The following is a 17,148-nucleotide window of genomic DNA, read 5'->3' as shown; positions in this document are numbered from 1 at the left end:
CTGAATTCTATTCACAAATCAAAACTCTAGGGCTTCCCTGGTGGCGCAGTGGTTGAGAGTCCGCCTGCTGATGCAGGGGACACGGGTTCGTGCCCCGGTCCGAGAAGATCCCACATGCTGCGGAGCGGCTGGGCCCATGAGCCATGGCCGCTGGACCTGCGCGTCCGGAGCCTGTGCTCCGCAACGGGAGAGGCTACAACAGTGAGGGGCCCGCGTACCGCAAAAAAAAAAAAAAAAAAAAAAAAACTCTAGAGATGTACCTTTTAGAGCAGCTACAAATCCACTAATCAATATCACCAACTTATTTTTTCTAGGAAATCTGTAGCAAATATTAAATGCATTCCCCAACTCCCCCCCACCGCCACTGCATAATCTAATGTGTCTGGCTACATCCCTCCACTGACCCTCAGGAAATTCAGATGCCTTTTAATATTGTATAGCCAGGGAGGTAAATTGAAATAATATGCTAGACCTTGTAGAATTATATATGCCATCACTAATGCTCCCTTCCATTTGTAAATGTCATGGAGCTGTGTGTGTGGATGTGTGTGTGTGTCTGTGTGTGTGTGTGTGTGTGTGTGAGTGTGTGTTAATGTCTTTCCAGTAATTTATTTATGCAGAAGCAGATTGGTATTTGCTTAAAATTTTAGGCTCTAGAGAATAATTACCTGGGATCAAATTCTTACCCTCTACTTATACCTTTGTAACGTCAGGCAAGGAACCTATCCTCTTCACACTCTAGTGTCTCACTCTGAGCACAGACACTGTGATTGATCCTATCCTTAGGTTGTGGTTGGGCCTGGAGAATACAGGGACATGAGGATACACTCTCCCCCTCTCAGCTGCCTGCATGGGGCAGTGTTCCCACCCCTCCTCCAGCTTCACTATGTTTTACCCCTCCCCCAGAAGATTAGAGCTTCGCACTGCTTCAGTCTGATAACGTAAGGTGAGCAGAGAATGGGAGCCAGTCTCTAATCTGTATAATTGTGGGGCATGTTTGGTGGGGTTTAACTTATGCTCTGCCTAATTAGGGCTAAAACTGTTATATGCCATCACAAACTCCAGCTGAACACATATTCATGAAATTTGGGACTTATCGTATATATTATGTGGTAACTTACTGTTTTCAGATAACGCAACATGGTGAACCATTTCCTGCGTCATATTCTTCAATACCATTCTTACTTTTGTTCAGAAAATATTTTCGTATTTTACTGTTAAAATTGCATTAGGATGAATAGCCATCTCTTTAAATCTGAGATCACATTTTTATTTCTTAAGGTAAATACGAGGAGGTGGATTGCTAGATGATAATTCTTTGCTCTCTTTTGTGAAGAATCTTTAATTCACTATAAGATCCAGACTGACCTAAGGATTTCACTTTTTAGTCATTTCCTTCCTTAATTTGAATGAAAGAAATAGAGCTATTTTTAGGGTATGTGTCTGTGGACAAATCACCCTCATTGCTTCCTCTTACATTGCATAACTTCAGGGATGCCATTCGTTTTTTATTCTATGTGTCCTTGAAGCCCCTCCATGACAGAACACTTCTAGAGGTGACACCAGTTTAAATGGTCACCTCTTAAAGGGGACCTTTTCAACGGAGAGGGACAAAGCCAGTTTCGCTTTGGCAATTACTGGCATTTGATGAACATACAAACACACACACTGATATACACACACTTGCTTATCATTTATTGGTGCCTCTCTTATACTTCAGCCTCCTAAGTTATTTTCCAAATAAAGGGGCATCCGGAGAGGAAAACCTTAAACTGTCTGCTTTGGTTCGTGCCATCCAGATTGCTCCCAAAACAGAGATAATGAGGATATATGTAATGATTGTGTTTTGTTTTGTTTTTTCCATCTAAGATTGTGTCTTTATTGTTGTTCTTTCTTTTTTTTTAACATCTTTATTGGAGTATAATTGCTTTACAATGGTGTGTTAGTTTCTGCTGTATAATAAAGTGAATCAGCTATACATATACATATATCCCCATATCTCCTCCCTCTTGCATCTCCCTCCCACCCTCCCTATCCCACCCCTCTAAGTGGTCACAAAGCACCGAGCTGATCTCCCTGTGCTATGCCACTGCTTCCCACTAGCTATCTATTTTACATTTGGTAGTGTATATATGTCCTTGCCACTCTCTCAGTTCGTCCCAGCTTATCCGTCCCCCTCCCCATGTCCCCTCAAGTCCATTCTCTACATCTGCGTCTTTATTCCTGTCCTGCCCCTAGGTTCTTCAGAACCTTTTTTTTTAGATTCCTATATATGTGTTAGCATACGGTATTTGTTTTTCTCTTTCTGACCTACTTCAGTCTGTATGATAGACTCTAGGTCCATCCACCTCACTACAAATAACTCAATTTTGTTTCTTTTTATGGCTGAGTAATATTCCATTGTATATACGTGCCACATCTTCTTTATCCATTCATCTGTCGATGGACACTTAGGTTGCTTCCATGACCTGGCTATTGTAAACAGAGCTGCAATGAACATTGTGGTACATGACTGTTTTTGAATTAGGTTTTCTCAGGGTATATGCCCAGTAGTGGGATTGCTGGGTCGTATGGTAGTTCTAGTTTTAGCTTTTTAAGGAACCTCCATACTGTTCTCCATAGTGGCTGTATCAATTTACATTCCCACCAACAGTGCAAGAGGGTTCCCTTTTCTCCACACCCTCTCCAGTATTTATTGTTTGTAGATTTTTTGATGATGGCCATTCTGACTGGTGGGAGGTGATACCTCACTGTAGTTTTGATTTGCATTTCTCTAATGATTAGTGATGTAACGATTGTGTTTTATAAGTATATAATTTTATTCATGGTGTCTACCCTCAGGCATATAGGACGGTCTTGTAACTTGTGAATCTTTAAGGCTCACAGTTCTTCCTCTTCTTCCTTGATGGGAATAATGAAAAGGGACCCAGCCTATAATATAAAAAAGGGAAGACAGAACCTGCCAAGTCATACCATGACAAAAGTGTCACTGTGGACGGATTCTGCCCTGGTTTTTTCAGGGGTCATAACAACACGTGATATTAATTTGATTGAAGAAAAACTTTTCTGTCCTCTACACCTGTGAGATCAAGAATGTCTGAATATAGAAACTTTAACCTCTATCCCATCATTCTTTTCTCTAGCTCTGCTATTTAAGTTACTTTATCTTGTATTAATTATTTTGTACTGTCTTCCTAAGTTCAACATTTCCTTAGGACCACGCAAACTAAGTTTTATAAGTTTAACATTGGGATTGAGTTTTCTCATGTAACAGTCATTCATCTTTCCTGATGACAGTCTATACCTTTATTCCCATGTCTCCATTCAAAGAAGAAACTAAGAGGGAAAGAAGGTCAATAGGAAGTTACTGAATAAGAGGGATTCCAGGAGGGATTTGAGCTTGAGTCTTTGAGAATGAGACACTTCATGCTAATGTGGATAATTAGAGTGAGTTTCTTCCTAGTGAAAAATTTTAGCATCAACTTAAAAGAGAACTTTACCCCAAAGAGGAATCAACAATTACTGTCCCAAGGTTTCCTAGAGTTGAACCATGCCTTGCATATGTTTGATGCTGATACTGATGGAAAAGACCTGTATCCCTAATCACCATATCAAAACAGTAGATGAACAGCTCAAGGTCAAAACGAAAACAAACAAATAACCTTCAAACACAACCTTGTAGGAAAGATTGTAAGAGTTTTCACTATGAAGTTTTAAGGTGAAGTTTTAAGGTAAATTTTTGGACTTGGTCTGAAGTGACCATAGAAAACATTTAATTACATCCTTTTATTTAGAGATTAAAAAACTGAAGGGCAAGGAATTTAAGTGGCATGATGGCGATTACAAAGTTATGAAATGTGAAGTGGTCACATACTCGAGCAGCATATGAGGACTGATTGATTGATCCCCAATTCATATATGACTTTTACCTTCTGGTATGTTTCTGAACTTTACATCCATGTGCTTTTCTGTTATATATCTTTACCCTGCACTCCTGCACCTTATTTAAAGTGACAGTATTTGTGAGTATGATTCAAGTTAAGAGTTGAGTATTATCTTAGGTTGGTTGTCTGAGAAACAGACTCCAAGATTTGCCTGTGGGAGGCTTATTAGAGGATGCTCTTGGAAACACTTGAAAGGAGAGAGGGAAGCAGCTTGGGCAGAGGAAGAAGTTGAACCGCGGTGCAATTGTAACGGGGATGCAGCCAATCCCTCTGTTACTTTAGAGTTGGGATGGCTTCTAGTGGTCTCTCACTGAGGCAGGAGGGCTGGAACTTTGAACCTGTCCATACGAGAGTGTAACCTTAGGCAAGGCAGCTTCCTTCAGCCTTGAGCAATCCCAGGAGACAAACTCAGCTGTCAGCAGCCAATACTCCTGGAGGAATAAATGCTTTCCTTGTGGGGTTTGGGGATCTGGGTGGTGTTTTCCAGCCTCCAGTTCTGTTATTGTGATATTGTGATTCTGGCACCCAGGAAAATGCCCCTGAGTAGTCTTTTTTGGTCCAGGCTGGCACATAATTTAAAGAACTAAGCAGAGGGCCTTGTGTTTTGTTTTGCATTCAGCTACGCTGAGAGTAAAAGAATAGAACTAGGAAAAGAACTTCTTAAGGAAGAGCCAGATAACAAGACTCAGTAAGGATGCCTGCATGTAGTGGAGCTGTACAAACAACCCCAAATTGCTACATCTTTAAGCAAGACATATGCTATATATTTACCTCCTGTTGAGCCACGTGGTTTTTATCCTGCTGGTCACTGAGCTGTACTTCTTCATATTGCCACGAAGGGGCAGTGTTTTATAATCTTTAAGAGCTTTGGCTCTGGCTTCACAAGGCTGAAGTTCAAACCCTATTACTGCTACTCATTAGTTGTATGATTTGGGGCCGGTCACAAAACACCTCTAATCCTCTATTTTCTCATCTATAAAGTGGGGGTAATAGTCATGCTTACTTTGCACAGTTAGGATTATTAATTTAAACAATACTTGTATGTACCCAGGTCGGTCAGTGGCTCAGAGATAGCCCATCACCCAGGCCAGGAGTTTCTATGAAAACCTTGTCCTTCTCATACGTATGACAATCCTTAGCCAGGATACTGTGTTATGTTTCAAGAAAAGGCAAAGGAAGGAAGATGTAGTGAGTTGGATGATGGACTAAGATCAAGTGTGAGAATGGAGATAAGCTTAAAAATAGCTACTTTTAACCAACAATACGTCGGGGAAAAAAGCTGCGGCTGATATTTGGACACTATAGTTTCATTGAGGTTGGGGCTTGGTGGAGGGACATCGTTGCCTTTTTGGAAGCATATGTTTGGGGTTATAATTGGGAAAACCAGTGTGAAACTTTAGGTTGTTTCCTTGACATTATGAAACAATAAACATCAGGCCCAACTGACTCATGAGGCTCCTAGTACCTGGTGTATCTTCATCCCATGATTCTAAGGCATGTACAATGGCCACATGGCCAGGAAGATGTAGGATCCAGGTGTCAGAGACACAACTTTTATGTCCCACATATACACACATCATCCCATTTTCCAGAGCCAATTCAATCACCCCAGAACCTCAGCTATGCCTGATAATGTCCAAGTAACCCTATGCTTTTTCTATCCCACCTCCCCTTCTTCCTGCCTACTTGATGTCCCAATTAGGGTCACTCTCCTGGCTTATCACCAGTTGCATTAACTTTTTCTATCATTTTGTAATTTTCCATCATCCACTGTGGTAAATGAGAAGTAGGAAAGGGACAAGAGTAAATTGGAACATTTCCGATTATGCAGGAAACCTCAGGGATCAAAGGACCACTTAGCACTGAAGAAATGTACCCAACTGTGCTGCATGTCACTATTAAATTCAAAAACAGACTCTTGAGAATGAAGAGAAAGCCTGCAGTTGCTTTTCATAACACACAAATGGTTTGACAGGTTATTACCATTAAAAATTCATTAATAAATGATTAATATAAATGTTGGAATATAAATACCAAAATCACCATCCTGATCCCCCTGTTTTTGTCTTCAGGTGCCCTTCAGCAGTTCAGCACGAGGACGGTTCCTTCAGGCAGGCTTCCCATAGATATTGAAAGGTTAACTTACTATCAGGTATGGTGATCATTTTTATTTTTTTATCACAACCTCACCTGACTACCATCACCCCTGAATCAGCCTTGTCCCTAATATTGTCAGTATTTATGAAATTGACTAGATGTAGGCGTCAAGGAAGAGGGAAGAATTGGAGATGACTATGAGGTTTGGAGCCTAGGTCACTGGGAGGATTGTGGTTCCATTAACAGTAAAAGCAGAATCAGAAAGAGATGGTACTTAGGGGCCCAAGATTATCACTGATTTAGGATATGTGGAGTGTGAGTTTTTCATTATACATTTGGATAGAAATGACTTTTAGGGTGGCAGGTTTGTGGAGGATCTGGGCCCTTTGGGTTTGGAATTATTTTTTACACAAGTGCCTGAGAATCCCATACTTAATGAATGTGCATTGAAGTCTTACTCGATTCCAGTCCCAGTGTTGATTTTTTTTTCTTTTGTTTTTAAACAAGACAGATGCAGTTTCTACCCCTACAGAGTTTATATCTCAGGGAAGAAGGCAGATATTAGGCCTTAAACAATATGATGAGAGTGATAATGCGGATGATATTAATAATAATGCACAGTGTTTGCCCAGTGCTTTCTGTCTTTCAATGACTATGCTTAGTGCCTTAAGTACTTGAACTTTTTAAATTTTCACAGCACCGGCATGGATTAGGCACTGTCGGTCTCCAGTGGGGTAAGAGACGTTCCCAAGCTCACACAGGCGGTGGAGCGGGAATTCTAACTTCGTGCAGAGCCAGAGCCCGGGCACTTCTTCGCACAATGTCGATATATGGGAAGTCCTGGGTTTTATGGGGATGGACAGTTGGAGTACTTAACCCAAATTTAGGCTGGGAGGACTTGAAAATAATTTTGGAGAAAGTGAAATATAAAGAGAGATCTGGAGGTGAATAGGAATTAACCAAATGAAGGACGAGGGTGAAATGGAGGGCAGGTATGGTCAGGGTAGCCTGAGCTTAGTCTATCGGGACAGAGAGATGTGGGGAAAGGCCTGGCCACAGAGCATTATGGATAAGATGACCAGGAAGAGAACAGAAAGATGACCACACACCACGAACAAAGGGCCCGTGTTCACAAGGTAGGAAGAGAAGGAGGCCCTGAGAATATGATTTAGAAGCTGGAAAAGCCTTAGGATCGACTCTCAGGCTTTTATTACTGCCTCGCTTGTGTTACATTTTTACCTACTGTCTGTTTCAGGTCATTGTGACTCAACGTAAACAGGGGAAACCAGACTAAAATTATGGAATGAGGGGTAAATGGAGGAAATGACTAATTACCTAATGACTGTTTCTAGAAGGGTTTGCTGGGTCTGAACCCCACCCTTCTTGAAACACTCTCTGTCTTGCCTTCCAGAACCGCGCCAGCTGTTGCTTCTTTTCCATCCTGCTCTGGCCTTTCTTTGTAAGTCTCCCTTGCTGACTCTTCCTCTTCCGCCCAGCCACTTCCTGTCTGAGCTCTCTGTGGCTCCAAGGCCCACACTGTCTTCACTCAGCATGACGATCTCATCCTGTTCTACAGCATCGATTGCCGTCTGTATTCTGATGCTGTCCATCTTATTATCTGGAGTTCTGACCTTTCATCTAAGCTCCAGGGTCATATGTGCAATTAAATCTCCATTTACATCTCACAGGAACCTCAAATTCAACACTTCTAGCACTCAAGCCACGTCTCTTCACCTGTCCTGATGTACCCCACCTCCAGTGCTCTTATTCTCTGTAATGACTCCCCCGTCATTCACCCCATCATTCACCTATGCTCTTGAGCCAGAAATCCGTGAGTGATGAATGACTCCTATGTCTTTTGAATGGGTTTACAGCAGACATGTCATATTCATGGCTGCCCAACATCTTTTAAATAATTCACATGTAACAATTCCCACCTCCCAACTCAGAATTCAGACTCTCAAGTTCTCTTGCAGCCCAGTTGGATACATGTGGCATAGGTTTGCCCTGTCACCTGCTTCCAAGGGAGGCTTGATTTGGAAGTCCTCAGCAGGAGAACCAGGATGCACATGGGGCTTCCCTCTTGCTGATACAGCTGTTTTCAAAGATGTGTGGGTTTTAGGCGAATGCAGCAACCTAACGGTCAACTTCCTGATATGGAAGTGGCATTCGTACTGCAGATTTCGTGAATAAGGTGAAGTCAGGTCTTGACATCTTGTGTGCAGTGGCAGAAGCACTGAGCTTGCTCATTCAGAGCAGTTTTGCTGCCTGGCTTGGAGTGTGTGAATATGGGCGGGGTAAGGAGGTGTGCAAAGCATGTGGCATTTTTTGTTTGCATGAGTTTAGACTTGATTTTGCTCCTTCAGCCTTCCCAATGATCTGAGAGGTTACTATCCTTTAATAAAGCCCCTCCAATTCATTAAATCATCACATTGTACAACAAATTGAAAAAGAAAGTACAACTAGCCATAGTCGATTGTATAATTTGCAGTAAGAATCTTGAACAGTCTGAGGTTGTTGCTTCCTCTCTGGTAGAACATTTATCTGTATGTTGAGCTGTGTGAGAGCTGAGGGGAAGGATGTGGTGAGAAAGACTTAGAAACGGTGGTTATGGGTGAGTGCAGAGCCTGCCCCTCTAGGGTTTCTTTATTTGATCTGTCTGTACTCCTAAAAAAACGCTTTCTGTATATTGGTGTGTCAAGTCTATAAATTATGTGCAGATATTCCATAAGGCAGGGCAGAGTGATAGAAAGGAAATGGGCATTTAACAGAAAATAACTGAGTTTAAATTCTGTCTCCAGCACTGACTAGCTGGGTACCCTTGAACAAAAGCCTTAACGCCTTTCAGTTTTAGTTCCCTCATCGATGAGGTGTGGTTAATGTATTTACACATAGTGTGTTGTGAGGTTACATGAGATAACCTATGGAAGGCCCTACCGCTTAAAGGCTAGTGATAAAGGTTAACTCTCTGTGCCAGAGGCAATCAGGGACCCCAGGGAATAGATGACTTGTTGACTCTACATGGACAGTCCTAGAAATGGACTATTCCATTCTGCTGACCTGGGATTTTATTTTTTGTATTTCCACTTATTGAAATCTGATTCTTTCTGATAGGACCAGCCCAAATGCCCTTTTTCCCTAATGGAAACTTCCCCAATTCTCTTAGCTGGAAGTAGTTAATTCTATTTATAAAATACTATTATATCTTAATGTAGGTTGTGTTTGAAAGTTTGTGTAAAATTAATAGATCCTTAGGATAAGCAAGTGGAAAGATTCTGATACTTTAATCAGCATCTAGTAGAGCCCCTTATGTTTTAATTTAATCTTTTAACATTTTTTTATTATTTATTAATTGAAGTATAGTTGAATTACAATGTTGTGTTAGTTTCAGGTGTACAGCACAGTGATTCAGATATATATATATGTACATGTATATACACACACACACACATATATATATATATATATATTCTTTTTTAGATCCTTTTCCCTTATAGGTTATCACAAACTATTGAGCAGAATTCCCTATGCTGTACAGTAGATCCTTTCTGGTTATCTATTTTATACATAGCAGTGTGTGTACATTAATCCCAAACTCCTAAATTATCCCTCCCCGGGGATAATTGGTAACCACAAGTTTGTTTTATATGAAACCCTTTTTCTTGTACATTGTGAGAGCCCCACATCTCACAAATACATGTGATTCCTTCCTTCCATTTCCCCAATACAGTCATTTCAAAATTTTTCAAAAAATTTTTGGCCAAATCAATGTTTGGTATTTTTGGCCAAATCAATGTTTGGTATTTTATATTACTATGACTATGTAAATAAAACTCACAGGTAAGCTATATACTGTATTGTGTTGCTTCCTTATGCATCTTTAATGTTTTTCTGAAGTCAATGACATTTCTTTAATAGTTTGTTCAACTTTTTATGCCCTGGTCCCTAGGACTTTCTAAACTGCCAAAATTGTAAAATTCCCCTCAAAGCAAACTCACTTTATAAGGGCCACTCACCACCTGCAGCACAGGCAGACCCCCTCCTTCCCGCACCCCCCGCCACTCTTTCTTTGGTCAGGAGTCCTCCTTGAGTTCCGTGTCCAACCCTTCCATCTGGACAAGCTGCTCTGCTCTCCAGCTCTTCACGAGTCAAGGTTCAGGGACTTCTCTTCATCGTTGTCCTGGAGATTCCCTGAATAATTTTGTTCCTTCCTTATGCTTATGTGTAATTAATTGTCAGCTGGGTATAGAATACCAGGCTAAAAATTGTTTGCCTTCAAGTGGTAAAGCGATTGCGCCCCCCTCCCACCCGCCGTGTCTTCTAGCTTCTGGTGCTGCTGTCAAGAAGGCCATGCCATTATATACAATGGAATATTACTCAGCCATAAACAGAAACAAAATTGAGTTATTTTTAGTGGGGTGGATGGACCTAGAGTCTGTCATACAGAGTGAAGTAAGTCAGAAAGAGAAAAACAATACCATATGCTAACACATATATATGGAATCTAAAAAAAAAAAAAATGTCATGAAGAACCTAGGGGCAAGACGGGAAGAAAGACTCAGACCTACTAGAGAATGGACTTGAGGATACAGGTAGGGGGAAGGGTAAGCTGGGACAAAGTGAGAGAGTGGCATGGACATATATACACTACCAAATGTAAAATAGATAGCTAGTGGGAAGCAGCGGCATAGCACAGGGAGATCAGCTCAGTGCTTTGTGTCCACCTAGACGGGTGGGATAGGGAGGGTGGGAGGGAGACACAAAAGGGAGGAGATATGGGGATATATGTATATGTATAGCTGATTCACTTTGTTATAAAGTGGAAACTAACACACCATTGTAAAGCAATTATACTCCAAAAAAGATGTTAAAAAAAAAAAAAAGGCCATACCATTCTTATTCCTAATCCTTGGATGTGATCTGTTTTTTTTTTTTTTCTTCTGGAAGCTTTAAGACTTGCTCTCTCCTTGGTGTTTTGTGATTTTAAAATAATGTGCTTTTATATATGTTGTCCCCCCCCCACCATTCAGCAAGCTAGATGTTAGTTCTTTGATAACTTCCTTTTCTTTATTGTCTTGGTTCATTCTTGCTTGGGCATCTATTATATATAACCACCTTGAGCTGGTTAATATTCACCAAAGCATAAACCTCTACACTTCTTCTTTTCTCTCCCTTTTCTCCATCTCATTGTCTTCTAGGTATACACTGAAAAGGAACTCCTCAAATTTATCCTCCACCACTCTATTAAGTTTAAATTTTTTCTGCTATCACATTTAAAAGACACATCTCTAAAAACTCTTCTGTTAATTTCTTTATTTTTTCACATTTGTTAGCATGATCTTTTTATTTCATTGATACAATGCCTTCTATCTCTGATGACTCCCTCTCTCCCTCTCCCTCTCCCTCTCTCTCTCTCTCTCTCTCTCTCTCTCTCTCTCTCTCTCTCTCTCTCCTCTCTCTCTCTCTCTCTCTCTCTCTCTATATATATATATATGTAGTTTTCTTCTCCCTCATCCTTTGTCTCTGTTTCTTTTAAGTTCCTTTCTCTGCATGTTTTGTTCTTTTTCACATTAGGGGTTTTTCTGAACGTGATTCATGTCTGTTTACTCATATTTAAGAGTAAAAAGAGCACACAAACACAAACTTTAAAAGTTACCTTTTTTGGTAAAAATGCTTAAGATTTACTCTCTTAGCAAATTTCAAGTATACAATACAGTATTATTAGCTATAGTCACCATGCTGTACATTAGATCCTTAAATCTTACTTATTGTTAAATATTTGTTGAATTAAAAAAAGTAGATAGAAGAATTTTCTTCCAAGAATGCAAAAACAGGAGAATGATTGGCTGTCTGTGCATGTGTGTGTACATGCATGTATGAGAGTGCATACATGTATGTGTATGTATACGTGTGTGTGTGTGTGTGTGTGTGTGTGTGTGTGTGTGTGTGTGTGTTTGGGTAATAAAAGCCAAACCTAAAGTTTGAGAAGAATATTATTCAGCTGAATTGCCAAAACCAGAGATTGATGTTAATCTGCACTCTCGAGTCCCTTGGTTATTCTAATTTCCTCTAATGCTGAATCCCACTGAATTTCCAAGCCAGTCGTGACCATGGCATGAAGTAACTAGCTCACTCCTCAGAGGAGTCTAGAATTTGTCTTGCTGCCATAGAACCAGCAACACACATACTAACTGTGCTGACATTTCCTACTCCCTTCCTATCTCGCCTCTCTAGCTGAACTGTCTTGGTTTGCACAACTGAGTGTCTGCCTCTATTTCCATGCCATACATTTCATCCTCCTGAGAGTGAAATTCTGTAAACCTTAACTAGGTTGGCAAAGTTAAGGTTTTTTAGCATTCCTTTGCTTCGTCTATTAAAATACCAACTGCACAATATGAATTATGGAGCATTGCTCTGAACTGTGTTTATTGATAACAGTAATCTGTGTGTTGTATACTGGAGTCTCTACTGAGAACATTACTCCACATGAATTGATTATAAGAAAAGGGGCAGGAAAATGTTCTGAATTATGGCCATTCCTCCCATGTGTCCACTGCCCTCTGATCTCTGGAGTGGGATCTCCTGACCTCCCTAAAGTTCCTCTTTACGCATTACCTTAACACCAGCTCCATGTATCCACATAACAGCAACCTAAAACCTGTGACAGGAAACAGTGAACACCCACAGGTGTTTCTGGACCTCACTCCAGATCCTCTTTGCTTTTTCCTGACTTACTCCTACTTTGGTGAAGTTATTCAGATGGTTTCATATCCAGACTTCAACTATCCCTTCCATCACTCTAGTTTGTATGAAAGTAATTGGCTTTCTTCTCTTTAGAAGACCTCGGATTATCTACGAACATTAGTTGTTTTAGGACCCATTTGCAGTCATGATCTCACTCTACTTGCAGATCAGCTGGTGAGTAACCACTATAAGGTCTGCTGGCTGGTGGCATTTATTCGACATCTCAGGGCGTATGGTACTCCGGAAGGTATCCACTGTCCTTCACAGAAGTAACACCGTAGACCGGAAGGTTTATCAGGCCCCTCTTATTCCAGGGGTTCAGTGTTCTTCCAGAATTTGCAAGGTTTCGAAGCTGTCATGATATAAGCCCACTAGCCACTTGTGTTTACCTTTGACTAATGCAGAAAGCATGATGAGTAAGCATGAGGTTAATCAGTGAAGTTAAGTAGCTAATCATAGTCAAGAGGGCCACTAATATCACATTCCTTTCTACATAATCTGAGAAAGGATTCACATATTTGTAATGACCTTCTACTTCTGTCAAGCTCCAGGTGTGTCAGTCATTAACTGGGTGAATGTTTTAGGTGCTATTTAAACCAACAGCTATTTTATAGAAAACTCACCCCCTTCCAGGAGTTTCAGTCAAAAAGAGTAGAGATAGAGGGTTCTTCCAAGATCTCTTCTTGCCACTGCTACTCTGAGAACAGGAAGTAAGGGATAAGTGGCCAGATGGCTTACCTTACTTCTTGTATATTTGAGAGTCATTCAAGGGAATATAGTTTTCTAATGACCCTCATGTAAGTCTGCTGGATAACAGAGTCCTAATGTTGGAACTCTTTTCATCTACTGACATTTATAATAAAAAAATTTTAAGTGTAACTTTGCCATAATTTTTCATTTTGATTAAGATATTTACAGGAAATAGACCGTTTATTTTCTCTGACTAATGAAACTGAAAGCTAAGAACGTTGGTGGGAGGAGTCTCAATACTGTTTCCTAACTTCTCTCTCTCCCCGGGGAAAGCACCGTATGAGGAAGCCAGCACTAAGTCAAGTTTTTGTATAGCCAGTGCCCTTTTTCCTTGTTGTCTTTCAAAATACTTCTTTTTCCTCTGCCCTTCAGGAGATTATAAAATTCTGAAGTTCAGTCTCTGAGAGCTTTACTGATTTATCGTCCTACTTAAGCAAAATAAGCAGTGATTCTTGCATATCTGAAGAAAACCTCAACATCTAGACTACTGTGGAGGACATTTTCACTGAGGTAAGACTGGTAGGGATTTCTTTAGAGAGCTGTGGGTACCTGGTTGGTAGCCTCAAGGTGAGAAGGGGAGCTTTAGTCATGAAGAATTTGGGGGGAAATGTTTTATATCAACTATACTCAGAAAAGTGAAAACAGCAGTAGCTTGATTCTAATCCTTTACTGCCTAGGCAAATAATAGACATTTTATTCCACTACAACTGAAGCCTGAACAAAGGGAGATGCATTTTGACTATAGAAGATATTATAATCTATTCCCCAGGCAACTAGCGGCATGAGCTATATTTAGAGCAAAGGTTTGGTTTCCTTCCCTGGAAGATGCACAGGAAACTTGGTGGCTGTGGTGGGGGCCTCGGTGAAAGTCAAGATAGGGGCATGATAAAAGTATCATAAAATAATATTGAGTAAAAAAATACATCTGGATATAAAAGTGTATTGTATGGCATTGTCCTAATTTTAGAAAACACACACACACAGAGAAGAGCAGACAAGTTTCAATTCCGCAAGTACAGTTATATAAAACATGGCTTCTTTACCTCTCTTAAGACAGTTTACTTTTTCTTTTAGACTCCATTTTACACCAGCTGCCAGTGTTGTTATTTCAGTTTCTTTTAGGATTCCTTTCTGCCTTCCTGAAAATTAATACTTTTTTTTTTCTGGTGGCAAGGCATAGGAGAGAGGCAATTACAAATAGATTTCTATTGTCTACTTTTAGAATTGTTTAAAGACTTTCTGTATGGCCTGATACAGTAATATTTTATATGTGCTTGACTAGAATATAAGATTTTTAATATTCATTTCAGAATCTTATGTATGTTAGATAAATGCTGTTAATTACACTTATTATATTTACTTTTAATAGGCAAATACACAATTAAAACTGTTGTATTTCCCTAGGAGGTGGACGTTTTATCATTGTGTTGTGCTCTGATGATACTTTTTATCTTCAGATCTATTTAAAACCACAGTAATATAGATAAACTGGTTTTCTTTTACTTACTCTTTGCATGATAAATATTTTACTTTTCCACCTTTAAGTGATCTTTTGTTAACAATACATTGGCAGATTTCTTAAATCCAAGTTGACCAATTTGTCACTTAAGCTTAACCGGTTAGAACCTTTATGCTGATAATTAACATATATTGTCTTGTATCTGCTTTCTTCTTTTCAATTTATGATACTTCTATATTCTCCTTTTTTGATTTGTTTTTTACTTATACCCCCATCTGACTTACCATTTAAGACAAATACATTAGTGAACTGTCATATTCTTTGTCCTCCCTCTCTCCCTCCACCATGTTGATATACTTCCTGCTTCTCTTCTCTTCAGTCAGGGCTTTATTTATTTTTAAGGCATAGACACACCTAATCAAGTTAAGTTTTCACCCTTACTTACCTTTCAGCTTACAGTTTTTCTTGATTTTATATATTAATTTTTACTGACTATTATTTCCAATAAATGTTTCCATGTGGGTCTTTGTCTGCCAAAACTACCAATGCCTTGAATGCAATAGTGTTTGAGGCCCTCATATTTAAGTATCATTTAGACTAGATTAAAAATTCTACTCTAAAAATTATTTTCCCCTCAAGATAGATGGGGAGTACCTCTTCTCTTACCCCTGGGACTAGATATGTTTTGAAATTCACAATCTAGAAACTTCAGAGAGGCTATTTAATGAATCTAAATGATTATCTGGGGAAAGGGAGCTAAGGTCTGCATTTTATATTTTTTTCTTCCAGTTTTATTGAGACATAATTGACATATGGCGCTGTTTGAATTTAAGGTGTGCAGCATAGTGTTTGATTTATATCCATTATGAAACGATAAGCATAATAAGTTTAGGCAACATCCATCATCTCATATAGATACAAAATTAAAGAAGTACAAAAAAATTTTCTTTTTCTTATGAAGAGAACTCTTAGGATATACTCTCATAATAACTTTCATATATAACATACAGCAGTGGTAATTATATTTATCATGTTGTACATTACATCCCTAGTACCTATTTATGTTATAAAAGGAAGTTCTCACCTTTTTCCTGACTTCATCCAATTCCCTTTCTCCTCACAGTTTACCACAAATCTAATTTCTTTTCTATGAGTTTGTTGTTTGTTTGTTTGTTTGTTTTTGCAGTATAACTGACCTACAACATTGTGGTAGTTCCTGTTATGCAACATAGTGATTATTTCTTTCTTTTTTTTTTTTTTTTACATCTTTATTGGAGTATAATTGCTTTACAATGGTGTGTTAGTTTCTGCTGTATAACAAAGTGAATCAGCTATACATATACATATATCCCCATATCTCCTCCCTCTTGCGTCTCCCTCCCTCCCACCCTCCCTATCCCACCCCTCTAGGTGGTCACAAAGCACTGAGCTGATCTCCCTGTGCTGTGTGGCTGCTTCCCACTAGCTATCTATTTTACATTTGGTAGTGTATATATGTCCTTGCCACTCTCTCAGTTCGTCCCAGTTTACCCTTCCCCCTCCCCATGTCCTCAAGTCCATTCTCTACGTCTGCATCTTTATTCGTGTCCTGCCCCTAGGTTCATCAGAACCATTTTTTTTTTTAGATTCCATATATATGTGTTAGCATACAGTATTTATTTTTCTCTTTCTGACTTACTTCACTCTGTATGACAGTCTCTAGGTCCATCCACATCACAACAAATAACTCAATTTCATTTCTTTTTATGGCTGAGTAATATTCCATTGTATATATGTGCCACATCTTCTTTATCCATTCATCTCTCGATGGACACTTAGGTTGCTTCCATGTCCTGGCTATTGTAAATAGAGCTGCAACGAACATTGTGGTACCTGACTCTTTTTGAATTATGTTTTTCTCAGGGTATATGCCCAGTAGTGGGATTGCTGGGTCATATGGTAGCTCTGTTTTTAGTTTTTTAAGGAAATCCACACTGGGCTCCATAGTGGCTGTATCAACTTACATTCCCACCAACAGTGCAAGAGGGTTCCCTTTTCCCCACACCCTCTCCAGCATTTATTATTTGTAGATTTTTTTAACGTCTTTATTGGAGTATAATTGCTTTACAATGGTGTGTTCGTTTCTGCTTTATAACAAAGTGAATCAGTTATGCA

General features: G+C 39.5%; 1 protein-coding gene across 1 annotated transcript in view; it reads left to right on the top strand.

The window, feature by feature from the left end:
* LOC307198120 (interferon-activable protein 203-like) overlaps positions 1-17,148 on the top strand; it is a 68,152-nt gene that overhangs the window by 14,411 nt on the left and 36,593 nt on the right. Inside the window, exons 2-3 of the mRNA XM_079944791.1 lie at positions 6,017-6,096; positions 13,908-14,045. The gene's annotated coding sequence lies outside the window, so the exon portion shown is untranslated. The remainder of the gene's footprint in view (positions 1-6,016; positions 6,097-13,907; positions 14,046-17,148) is intronic.

This window comes from Stenella coeruleoalba, assembly GCF_951394435.1.
Source record: "Stenella coeruleoalba genome assembly, chromosome: 1".
NCBI lineage: Eukaryota > Metazoa > Chordata > Mammalia > Artiodactyla > Delphinidae > Stenella > Stenella coeruleoalba.
The sequence above is the reverse complement of the archived record's forward strand: the minus strand, read 5'-3'. Positions and strand labels throughout refer to the sequence as shown.